We start from the raw sequence: 12,291 nt of genomic DNA, 5'->3' as shown, positions 1-12,291 counted from the left end.
CCAAGGCAGCCAGCCAGAGCCTCTTCTATGCCTCTTCCCTGCCTGTCCCCACATTATTCACCCAACATTTGACACTCACTGGGCATGCTCAGTGCTTTTAGATTTCTGCTGCCCCTCCCCACAGTTTCATCCCCCACCCCAAGTTATTTTTGTTTCCCCAAGTGTGCTGGTGCCTCCCTCTTGATGATATTTTGGCTACATCAGAACCAGCACTCAGAGGACCGAGTTTGCATTAGTATATAAGATGTTCCTTTAACTTGTATGGATTGATTGCTTCAGGTCCTGGATTATTTTGCAGACATTTCTTTAAAAAGGTTCTTCCTTTTTTTTTTAAAAAAAAGAGTGAAATCCATTTATTTTTCAGTAGTAATTTGTCAGAGAAGCTAATTTCCCAGCAATATGCACATTTCCTTCCTCGCCCCCCTTTTTTTAAGATTCAGAAATGGAATGGCTGGCCCATAATTTGACCTGCATGGATAACATTTTAATGTTAAATGGTTATCAGGCTTCTCTGCAGTGACAGAATCGCGTCAGAGTTTGCCCTTTCCCCTGTTGAAAGGGGTGGCTGCAGCGGCTTTGAATCTTGATTAATGAATTCATTTTGTGCTCTGAACATGTGCTGTAGGGATTGGGGCCAAACGAACGAAGACACTAGTCATTCTGTCAGGAAAGGCATTAATGGCTTTTTAAAAAATAAACAGCAGATCTGGAGAAGGGTGCCACATTTTGCACCAAGCGCATAAGACCAGATGAGCTGGATCAGGCCCATGGCCCATCAAGTCCATGTTGGCTATTTTTGTGACTCATGCAGAGTGATACAGCTGTTTCACCCTTGAAGTAGACTCCATACACAAGACTTTGAAGATGACTCTTTACTTGCAGGGTGGCCAGCAGTATCATCCTAGGTAAAGGTCAAGGGACCCCTGACCATTAGGTCCAGTCGTGAACGACTCTGGGGTTGCAGCGCTCATCTCGCTTTACTGGCCGAGGGAGCCAGCGTACAGCTTCCGGGTCATGTGGCCAGCATGACTAAGCCGCTTCTGGAGAAACCAGAGCAGTGCACGGAAACGCCGTTTACCTTCCCGCCGGAGCGGTACCTATTTATCTACTTGCACTTTGACGTGCTTTCGAACTGCTAGGTTGGCAGGAACTGGGACCAAACAACGGGTGCTCACCCCGTCGCGGGGATTCAAACCACTGACCTTCTGATCGGCAAGTCCTAGGCTCTGTGGTTTAACCCACAGCGCACCAGCGTCCCCCATATCATCCTAAGAGCAGCGCAATTCATTTCACTCTCTTGAGCCCAAGAGAGGGTTCTTCTTCCTTCAAAAACTCCTGTGAAGCAGTCCCTAAATTATACCTTTGTCTGTCCTCACCAACTCCTACGGGTAGCGTGTTCTCGGAGTCTCCACGCTCAACAAAACAATGGCAAAACAACCATCCAAACGCCAACCTCCCCCCCTCCTTATCTAATACACACACATACTTTTAAAGGGAGTTAACCCATTAACAGAGCAACGGTTCAGCGTTTCTGTGACCTTCTGTGACCTTCTGTGGCCACAAGATTTTGCAGCTGTTGCATTACATTATGTAGGTTTTCTTTTCCCCAATGCACTTTATGCTTTGTAAAATGCATTTTCTAATGCATGCAGTACGAATACTAACTGTTATGTACTGAGTTGAATAGTTGAACTGAGCTGAGTTGAGTTGAATAGGATCTAAAAGGCAGCAGTCTGATTGATCCTAGAACAATAGGATTCAGAATGCAGCAGCCTGATTGGTCCTAGAACAATAGGCTCCAGAATGCAGCAGTCTGATTGGTCCACAGGAGCCACCCAATCCAGCTCCAGGTGGAAGTGAATCCGCGACCTGATTGGCCTACAGGAGAATCCCAGAATTAGCCAATCATGTGGGGCCCATTGTATAAATAATGTATATAAAGCAGACATTCTGGGGGAACTTCCATTCCTCCTCACCACTATGAGCTGAATAAAGAGCATGAAATCCACTCTCGACTCCGAGTATATTTCACTACGTGTCCAGAATCCTGTTCTCACAGTGGCCAAGCAGATGTTCCAGAGAGAAACCTGCAAGCAGGACCTGAGCGAAAGAGCTCTTTCCCCTCCTGTGACCTCCAGCAACTGAAAGCCTTTCTGCCTCTGACCATGTAGGCATAAGATTGCCACCATGGCAGGCAGCGATTGCACTGGTCAACAACAAATTTGTTGTCTGCGTTTTTTCAGATGATTTAGGACAAATCTGATGCGCTGAATCCAAAAATCACATTGGTTTTGCTCAATCAGGTCAAGTTTTTGAGCTATGGCCACATGTCGTTTTTTTACGTTTTTTTTCACATGTACGCTTGTGTGGAGCATTTTAGAAGAAGTTGGTGGGGGTAAAATGCCATGTCAAATAATTGTTTTGATTGGAAATGATTATTTTAATGACAAGAAGTATTCAGGTCCGATAGTTCTGGGTGATTATGTCGAAAAGGGATCAGTTGTTGGAAAAAAAAAATTTTCTCTTAAAAACATATTTAGGATGATATGTGTTGACAAAAATCAGCTGATAATGCCACAAAAATGTAATCGATTTTGTCATAAGATCTGATTTTTTTCAAATCAACATACCACAAAAACCTGACCTGATGGAGAGAAACGGATGCCATTTCCTGATTCAGCAGTGCAAAAATACCCTAAATCAGTTGTAGAAATCTAGACAACATTCAAAAAGTAAAAAATTGTTGCCCAGTGTAGCCCATCCTCCATGAATTTGTCCAGTCCTCTTTTAAAGCAATCCAAGTTGGTGACCATCCCTGCCTTGTGGGAGTGAGTTCCGCAGTATAACTGCATAAAGAACTTGACCTGAATCTGGCAGCATTCAGCTTCGTCGCTTTCTGCCCCCAAATCTAGAGTTGTTGTAGGAGCTGCCTTGGCCTCAGCGATCTCACAGTATTTATTTAGGCATGTCTTGAAACTGAGCTGCAACCAGCAGCAATCCGTTTTCTTCTTATTATTTTACTGTGCTTTCTCCCCTGCTCTTCCTGCCCCCCCCCCATACTGTGACTTGCATGTGATCTCTTGGGACTCGGGGCGGGGGGCAACGTTATTTCAGCAGACCATTCTCTCATCCTCAGTGTGGAGAAGAATGAGGGCAGGTCTGATAAGGGAAGTAATACGTTGTGATTCGGCAAGGCAGCGAAAGGTCTTATTTTATCGTGAGCGATAAGGCTCAGCGCAGAACGAATGTTCCCCATCAGAGATACAGGACGTGCGGCTTCTATTATGTGGCTCGGACAGGCAAGCAGAAGTTAGGGGCTTTTAACGAGCTTTTCCGTCATCGGGTACTTACCGCAATGTAATTTGTGTGGATTATTTGAAAATGCTGCAGTACTGTGGCCACGGGGTCTGGTATTCTCTGCCAGACAAATCCCTAATCCTGTAGGCCAGAAACTCCATTTCTGTAAAGAATTGATTCCAGCTCGCCCTACCTGCAGAGCAGGGTTTACACAGCATATATATATTTTTAACAACTGAGCTTTGTATCTTTAGTTTCCAAAGAGGCTACTGCATTGGGAGCAGATTTCTTGCCTGACCTCTTGCAGCTTGGGATGTGTGAGCTTCCATTGGAGGTGGTGAGGAAGATTCCTGTATTTTATATCTCCCCCCACCCCACCCCCAAGGAATGGCTGCATAACCAACTTGCTGTCAGAGTTAGACAACATTCACACCATTCATTTAAAGCACTATGATACCACTCAGGGCCGGCATGCCCATGAGGTGGACTGAGGAGGCTGCCTTGGGCTGCGAAATCTCGTGAGGGTGGCACCCTTAAAGGTGCTTCACCCACCCTACTGCCACCGGAGAAGCGGTGGCTTCTGGTGAGATCTCACAAGAACTCGCAGAACTCTCGTGAGATCTCACAAAGATTGTGAGGTCTCACCACAGCCATCACTTCTCCTCACTTCTCCCACCACTGCCACCAGAGAAGCAAGAAGGAGAGGCTGTGGCTTCCGGCGAGATCTTGTGGACCTCTCGCTAGAACTCACCAGAACCTAGAAGCCACAGCTGCATGATCCCAGTTCATACCTTCCAACATTTCTCTAATGAAAACTGAGACGTCCCATAATGATAAATTTTACTATTTGTATCCCACACATCTTTTTGGGTTGCCCCAGCAGTCTGGGCAGCTTCCAACAGTTATAACAGCGATCGGGAGGGAGATAAGGGACTCCAGAGATAAAGGAGGCTGCCTGGGAGGGTGAAGGTAAAAGCACATGGATCCTCAGGATTTTTGCACTGCGTCACCCCAAATTCACCATCAGATCACATAGCATGTCCATGCCTACAGCCTGCACCAAAAACACACACGCATCCACTGTGTCATGGGGCCACAAAGGCACAAAAACGTGGTTACAAAGCATGGGTCCACATGGATCCTCAGGATTTTTGCATTGGGCATTTGCCTCCTCTAAAAACTAGGTGCGTCTTATGGTCAGGTGCGTCTTATGGAGCGAAAAATACGGCATATAAAAACATAATAAAACATTAAATGGTTTTTAAAAAACACCCTTCCCTACATAGGATTACCTTCAGATGGCTTGAGGGTTTGATTACTCCATACCATCCAACATTTCTTCAGTGAAAATAGGGACATCCTAAGGAAAAATGGGACATTCCGGGATCAAATCAGAAATCTCTAAATCAAGGACATCCCTGGAAAATAGGGACACTTGGAGGGTCTGCCAGTATGCAGGACCTTGGTGGGGGGCTGGCGTTGGGGTGGCAAAAGCTTCCCGTTTTGCCTCAGTTGGCAAAAGAGGATAGGCCACCCCAGATACCACCTTAACAGTCCTGACAGTCCTAGGAACTGTCATTTTTTAAGCTTGCTGAGAATTGTTAGGAGGCCCCTACAGTGGTAGCTCAGGTTACATACGCTTCAGGTTGCAGACTCCACTAACCCAGAAATAGTACCTCGGGTTAAGAACTTTGCTTCAGGATGAGAACAGAAATCGTGTGGTGGCAGCGCGGCGGCAGTGGGAGGCCCCATTAGCTAAAGTGGTGCCTCAGGTTAAGAACAGTTTCAGGTTAAGAATGGACCTCCAGAATGAATTAAGTTCTTAACCTGAGGTACCACTGTATTCTCCTCCCAGACCTACAATTCTCAGAGTTCCATGTGAAGAGGAATCGACTGTTAAACCACTCTGGGAACTCTAGCTGTAGGAGAGGAACAAGTGTTCTCCTAACAGCTCTCAGCACCCTTCACAAACCATGTCCCCTGTTAAGTTGTGGGTGAACATATCAAATGACACAGCAATTCTTCAAACAGCTCTTGTTTATTCGCAGGCCAGAACAGAACTGAACTGAAGGGTTCAGTCAGCCTGCTTATATAGAGCTCCAGGACAACGTAACTGTAACAATTTTCTAAAACTATCCAATCACTGAACGTCACTTTCGATCCCTTATTTGCATAACTATCTACAGTATCCCCCTGCTGGCCCAGGGTGAGAACTTCAGTACATAACATCCCCCTCCCCAAAGAAAATGGCAAAGGTTCTCCTGTATCCACTTCCACATAATACATTTAAAATACTATAATACCACTTTAAGCAGCCATGGCTTCCCCAAAAGAATCCTGGGAGGTGTCAAATTATCCTCCAGGGAGGGGAAAATAATCCAGGTTAGATTTCAAAAAATAAGCGGTTGTCATTGTTCTGAGCTCCCCGCCCATTTTTATTTATTTATTATAAAAGCTCCAAACCTTGGAAATTAATTCTGCGAACAAGCCCCTGGCCACGGGGCCTGCAAATTTAATTGTTTGCACACAGAGAACTTAATACGGTGTCTTCTCCTTTCTCAACCATGCAGAGTAACCGTAATCTTCTTTGAAAAGAATAAACCTTATTACAGAAGCCAGTGTTTCATGTTTACAATAGCTGATTTGAAAATGTGTCGAGCTGGAAATCTTCTGCCAATTGGGACGGCAAGTTTTCGAAGAAATCAAAAGAAGATGTCCCGAATGGTGTGCGAAAAAGAAAAAAAGGAAAGGGTGTGTGTGTGTGTGTGTGAGGAAAAAAGCCCTTTGGCACATCTCTGCAAAAACTAATATGTATGATCAAGATAATGTTTAAGCAGGGTAGGAAAATGCCTCCTCTGCAAGGCGCAGACAAGAGAACATTCCACCAGAAGAGCCCTCTTTTCTGTAGAGGGGAAGTGTCGGTGGATAAAATTATTTCAGCAGGAATGTTGCATGGGGTTTGCTTTTAGGGTGCATTGCAGGTTTTTTGTTTTTGCAACCCCCCACCCCAGTGACAGGGACCCGGGTGGCACTGTGGGTTAAACCACAGAGCCTAGGACTTGCTGATCAGAAGGTCAGCGGTTCGAATCCCCACAACGGGGTGAGCTCCCGTTGCTCAGTCCCTGCTCCTGCCAACCTAGCAGTTTGAAAGCATGTCAAAGTGCAAGTAGATCAATAGGTACCGCTCCGGCGGGAAGGTAAACAGTGTTTCCGTGCGCTGCTCTGGTTCTCCTGAAGCGGCTTAGTCATGCTGGCCACATGACCCAGAAGCTGTACGCCGGCTTCCTCGGCCAATAAAGCGAGATGAGTGCCGCAACTCCAGAGTCAGCCACGATGAGCTGCTTATTCATGCTGGTCCCCCACTCTCTCTTTAACATAAAGGTAAAGGGACCCCTGACCGTTAGGTCCAGTCACGGACGACTCTGGGGTTGCACTCTTATCTCGCTTTATAGGTTGAGGGAGCTGGCGTTTGTCCGCAGACAGCTTCTGGGTCATGTTGCCAGCATGACTACCGTAAGTCTCTTCTGGCGAACCAGAGCAGCAGACAGAAACGCCGTTTACCTTCCTGGCAGAGCGGTACCTATTTATCTATTTGCACTTCAGCGTGCTTCAAAGCAGCATAGGCAAGGCCCTCTGCAAGTCATGTGTGGTGCTTTGAAGTCCTGATGGTATTACCTGAGGAAGAGGGAAGGTAGAGATCTGGCCAGATCAGTTTCCCTACCCCTGGAAACCCAACAGGAAGGATGCCCTGCAACATTTTATTGCAGACCTGCTCGTTCCTGGTGCTTGAGGGCCTTTGACAAACTCACAACTCCCTTGCCAGACAGATTGCAGATCTTCTAGTTTTAAAGGAATTGGCCTTACATTGTTTGGCCGCTATATAAATAAATGCTTCATAGCAGAAAATAGTATGTTCTGTGAAAATACCCAAAATATCGGTTCATTGACTGGGATCGCTGTGCTTAGGGAAAAACAAAACAAAACCCTTCAGCTGGTAATGGATTCCGGATTAATTACTCATTTTCTTGTTCTCAGTGTCTAGCCGTCAGGAGCTAATTTATTCCTTTTTATTTCTATTATATTAATTTGTTTAAATGCTAAAGTGACTTGCTTTTTTAAAAAACAAAATCTATGTTACTATAATTACCGCTGTGCCTTGTGTGGACATAAGCTGCAATGTAGTGAGTGAAGTGATTCAAGGAAATAAATACAGTGATTAACGTCCCTGCTGGCAGTAAGTAGCAAAAGACTCTTGGCAGCAGGTTAAAGCAAAACAGAGGAAAGGGCAGGTTACAACTGATTATTGGAGTCAGGAAGTTTAGATTATTGGAGGCAGGAAGCAGGGTGTTTGTGTGTCCCACTTGGCAAAAGGCCGCCCTCTGTTTGCAACTCTGTAGTTTAGAGAAAAAGCGACTGCTGCCATATTTGCACCATACATTTCAAGCATTATGGTATCACGTGAAGCAGCTTCCCCTCCAAGGAATTCTGGGAGTTGTAGTTTCTTATGGGTGGTGACAGTTGCTAGGAGAACCCTGTACCTACCCACCCACCCAAAGCTGCCCAGAGTGGTTTAACATTAAGTCCCTCTTCCCAGGAAACTCTACATGCCATGAGCAGTGTGGTTACCGCTGCTGGCAAATTCACCCGTTTGAACCCTTATGAATCCCACTGCCCCCCAAATTGCCAAAATGCTCCCCTCAGATTCTCACCAGGGATCCAGTCACATATTGGCAGATCCAGGTTCTGCGATTAAGGTTGATCTGGAGGTCTCGCTCAGTGAACCCATCTGTTGGATGCCATTGGAGCCAGTGTGGTGTAGTGGTTAAGAGCGGTGGACTCGTAATCTGGTGAACCGGGTTCGCGTCTCCGCTCCTCCACATGCAGCTGCTGGGTGACCTTGGGCCAGTCACACTTCTCTGAAGTCTCTCAGCCCCACTCACCTCACAGAGTGTTTGTTGTGGGGGAGGAAGGGAAAGGAGAATGTTAGCCGCTTTGAGACTCCTTCGGGTAGTGATAAAGCGGGATATCAAATCCAAACTCTTCTTCTTCTTCTTCATCTGTTCACCTGGGATTCCTACAGTTCTACAATTCCTACAACTCTACAATTCTATGATTCTGTGAACCCGCTTCCTCCAAATATTGGGCTCTTTGCAACAAGGAAAGAGATTGGGGAAATACACTATAATGTGTGGGATAACTATTCCTTTGACACGTCATCTAACCTCTCTTCAAATGTGTAAAAGCGAATGTTCATAAAATAGCCAGTGTCATTGAACTGCCCTGCAGACAAATTGGAGTGAATGTTCAATAAACAGGGCATCTAGAACCACCTAAAGCCAGAGTAGGGAACATTTGGGCCTCCAGCTGTTGCTGAACTACAACTCCCATCAGCCTTAGCAAGCATGGCCAATGGGCAGGAATGATGGGAGTTGTAGTTCAACAACCTCCAGAGGGCCATGGGTTCCCCACACCCGGACTATAATGTCCGGCTAAGGGGAGGCAAGTTCAGCACCGACCTTGCTTATCCTTTTCCCACTCGCCACTCTCAGCCACCCTATGTGGCTTTCAAGATGTGCGCTGAGCAGAGCTAATGTGTAGCAAACTGCCCCCCCGGAAATGTACACCTAGTCACTGTATCCTATACCCCAAAGCAGGTAAAGGGACGCGGGTGGCGCTGTGGTCTAAACCACTGAGCATCTGGGCTTGCTGATCAGAAGGTCGGCGGTTCAAATCCACGTGGTGATGGTGAGCTCCCAATGCTCTGTTCCAGCTCCTACCAACCTAGCAGTTTGAAAGCACACCAGTGCAAGTAGATAAATAGGTACCACTGCAGCGGAAAGGTAAATGGCGTTTCTGTGTGCTCTGGCACTCGTCACAGTATCCCGTTGTGCCAAAAGAAGTTTAGTCCTGCTGACCACATGACCTGTCTATGGACAAACGCTGGCTCCCTTGGCCTGAAAAGCGAGATGAGCCCCTCAACCCCATAGTCGCCTTTAGACTTAACCATCCAGGGGTCCTTTACCTTTTTCTTACCCCAAAGCAGGCCACAAGCAAAATCCCAACTTGGATGCGCCAAAGCTGTTTGGCTCAGCTAAATTTAAAGGAGCCCCTTTCAGAGGTCACTTTGCAGGGAGGAATGTTTTATATCACCAAAGATCTGTTAGTCATCTGGGTCTGTTGGGCTCTAGCTGAAGTGCCACTTAACCGCTGGGGAGCTGGGAGATAAAATTCCTGCTGGCACACGCTACCTACCTAAGAATGGCCCTAAAAGGATTGCAGCCTAAAAGCAGATGCCCTTGGGACGTGTGGGAAGCCACAGACAAGTAGCGACAAGGGTACCGGCTATAGATTCCAGGGAACCTTTGGCCCAGCAAATGATGGAGTCACAGCTCCCATTGTCCCTGAGCATGCAGAGTTGGAGTCCAGCAACATCTGGAGGGCTGGAGGTCCCTGACCCTTGACATACCGTATTTTTTGCTCTATAGGACACACTTTTCCCCCTCCAAAAAATTAAGAGGAAATGTGTGTGCGTCCTATGGAGCGAATGCAGGCTCCTTGGCTTCAGCAATAGCAACGCGAAGCCTCCAAAGCGCAAAGGGAGCGCTCTGTCCGTGCTCCGGAGGCTTCACGTTGCTTTTGCTGAAGCCTGGAGAGCGAGAGGGGTCGTGCGCACCGGAGGCTTCGGGTGAATGCACCTTGAACGCACAGAATGCACCTTGTTTTAGAGGGGGGGAACAAGAAAAAAAATTCTCCCCCTCTCTGCGCAGTGCCCCTTCAGCGAAGTGGCAGGAGAAATGGAAGGGGCTTTGCTTCTCCTGCCACTTCGCTGAAGGGGTGCTGAGCAGAGAGGGGGAGAATATTTTTTTCTTGTTCCCCCCCTCTAAAACAAGGTGCGTCCTATGGTTGTGTGCATCCTATAGAGCGAAAAATACGGTAAGTATCAGCTTGGTCCAACCAGTTTTCTTTCCCTACTGGTTCAGGCAGGTTGTAGGGTTGACTGGTTTCCTTGCATACCAATCACAACATTACATAATCTGTCATAATTATTTCTGGTGTCCTCACAGAATATTGATCCTTAAAATAGGCCTACCATATTCACATTGAGGCATAGAATCATAGAACTGTAGAATTGGAAGGGACTGTGAGGGCAGGAATCTTTTGCCCCATGTAGAGCTCAAACCCACACCCCTGAGATTAAGAGTCTCATGGATTACAAGCAGCTAGCTATGGCTGAACCACTGAGCCTAAGGGCTTGCCGATCAGAAGCTTGGCGGTTTGAATCCCCGCGATGGGGTGAGCTCCCGTTGCTCGGTCTCTGCTCCTGCCAACCTAGCAGTTTGAAAGCACGTCAAAGTGCAAGTAGATAAATAGGTACCACTGCGGCAGGAAGGTAAATGGTGTTTCCGTGTGCTGCTCTGATTCGCCTGAAGCGGCTTAGTCATGCTGGCCACATGACCCGGAAGATATCTATGGACAAACGCCAGCTCCCTCGGCCAGTAAAGCGAGATGAGTGCCGCAACCCCAGAGTCGTCCGCAACTGGACTTAATGGTCAGGGGTCTCTTTACCTTTAACTTTGGCTATGGTGCATTTTGCGGGAGGCAGTGGAAGACAGGAGTGCCTGGTGTGCTCTGGTCCATGGGGTCACGAAGAGTCGGACACGACTAAGCGACTAAACAGCAACAACATGGTGTATTTAATCGAAAGTGGTAGCACTCACACACTGGAATTCCCTGCCTATCAACATCAGGCAGGTGCCTTCTCTATAGTCTTTTTTGGTGCTCGCTTAAAACATTTGCCTTTAGGCAAGCCTATTCAAATATGTACAATGCTGACATGTGTTTAGGTCTGCTTTTTCACTTGGCATTAACTATTATTATTTTGCGAAGGTTTTCAGTACAGTGGTACCTCGGTTTTCAAACATAATCCGTTCCAGAAGACCATTCGAGTTCTGAAAAACTCAAAATCTGAGGTGCAAAGGGCAGTCTGAAAATTCATTGGAGAAAATTGAAAAACCCCCTCAGTGGAAGCCATTTGACTTCTGAGGCACCTTCGAAAATGGTAGCATTTACTTCCGGGTTTTTGGCGTTCGAAAACCGAAACATTTGGCTTCTAAGACGTTCGAAAACTGAGGTACTACTGTAGTTGATTTCAACTGTTTAGTAGACAAAAATCGTGAGAATTCCTATTTTGAAAATCAAAAATACCTGGCAAGTAATGACTTGATATTAGCTTTGGGGAAATGTGTGGCCTTTTGGAAAGGTTACTTTCTGCCTGGCCTGCCCCTAGGAAGTTTTCAGCTGGCATCGCCGATTAAATTTCCAGTTGGCCACTTAGGTCTCAGGTACATAATTCTGCTGAGAGCTTGCTCTTTTTTTTTTTTTTTTTGCAGGTTGTGGGTGTCCCTGCAGCATGCTAAGTAAAGAAAAGAGGGATTTCAAAATGGAGAGTTTTCACTTGGGATGCTCATGGGTCTTGCTTAGCATTTATATAGCAATTTTGGGGGAGGGGTGGCGTTATTACTTTGCCGTCTCTCCCTCCTCCATCCTGACAGTTACTCTCGGAAGTAGATTATTATTATTGTGCTGTTTTACTGGGGTGGAACCAAGCCTGAGAGATTGCGACTCTCACAAGCATCTAATTCTCTTGCTTTCCCTCCCTACTCCAATCTCACTGGAGGCAGTGCATTTAAAGCGTTTACATTTACAATCTCGATTCCAAGCAACAGCAAAGAATTAAATGGAGATCTTGGGAGCAAAGTATAGCCCAGGATCTGCAACGAGAAATGTAGATTAGGCATGTATTTATTTATGTATTTAATAAGGGGTTGGGAGCCAGTTCTGGCCAGTGGGCCAGATCCTTTCTTCTCTACCACTCATGGGTCAAAGGTGACAGATGGGTGGGGCCAACTTTCAGTCACCTGATGCCGCAATGACGTCAGGTGATAATTGTCGATACTTCAAAGCACCCTTTGCACCTCAGTTTTCGAGGATCTC

The 12,291-nt window shown here is 46.5% G+C and overlaps 1 protein-coding gene and 1 long non-coding RNA gene across 44 annotated transcripts in view; one reads left to right on the top strand and one right to left on the bottom strand.

The window, feature by feature from the left end:
* ARVCF (ARVCF delta catenin family member) overlaps positions 1 to 12,291 on the top strand; it is a 594,486-nt gene that overhangs the window by 462,738 nt on the left and 119,457 nt on the right. The gene's annotated exons all lie outside the window — the stretch shown is intronic.
* The window catches only part of LOC310751485, a 113,886-nt gene continuing 106,970 nt past the window's right edge, over positions 5,376 to 12,291 (bottom strand). The window contains exon 3 of the long non-coding RNA XR_014542550.1: positions 5,376 to 5,530. This is a non-coding gene — a long non-coding RNA (uncharacterized lncRNA). The remainder of the gene's footprint in view (positions 5,531 to 12,291) is intronic.

Source organism: Podarcis filfolensis (assembly GCF_964270895.1).
Source record: "Podarcis filfolensis genome assembly, chromosome: 16".
Taxonomy (NCBI): Eukaryota; Metazoa; Chordata; class Lepidosauria; order Squamata; family Lacertidae; genus Podarcis; species Podarcis filfolensis.
The sequence above is the reverse complement of the archived record's forward strand: the minus strand, read 5'-3'. Positions and strand labels throughout refer to the sequence as shown.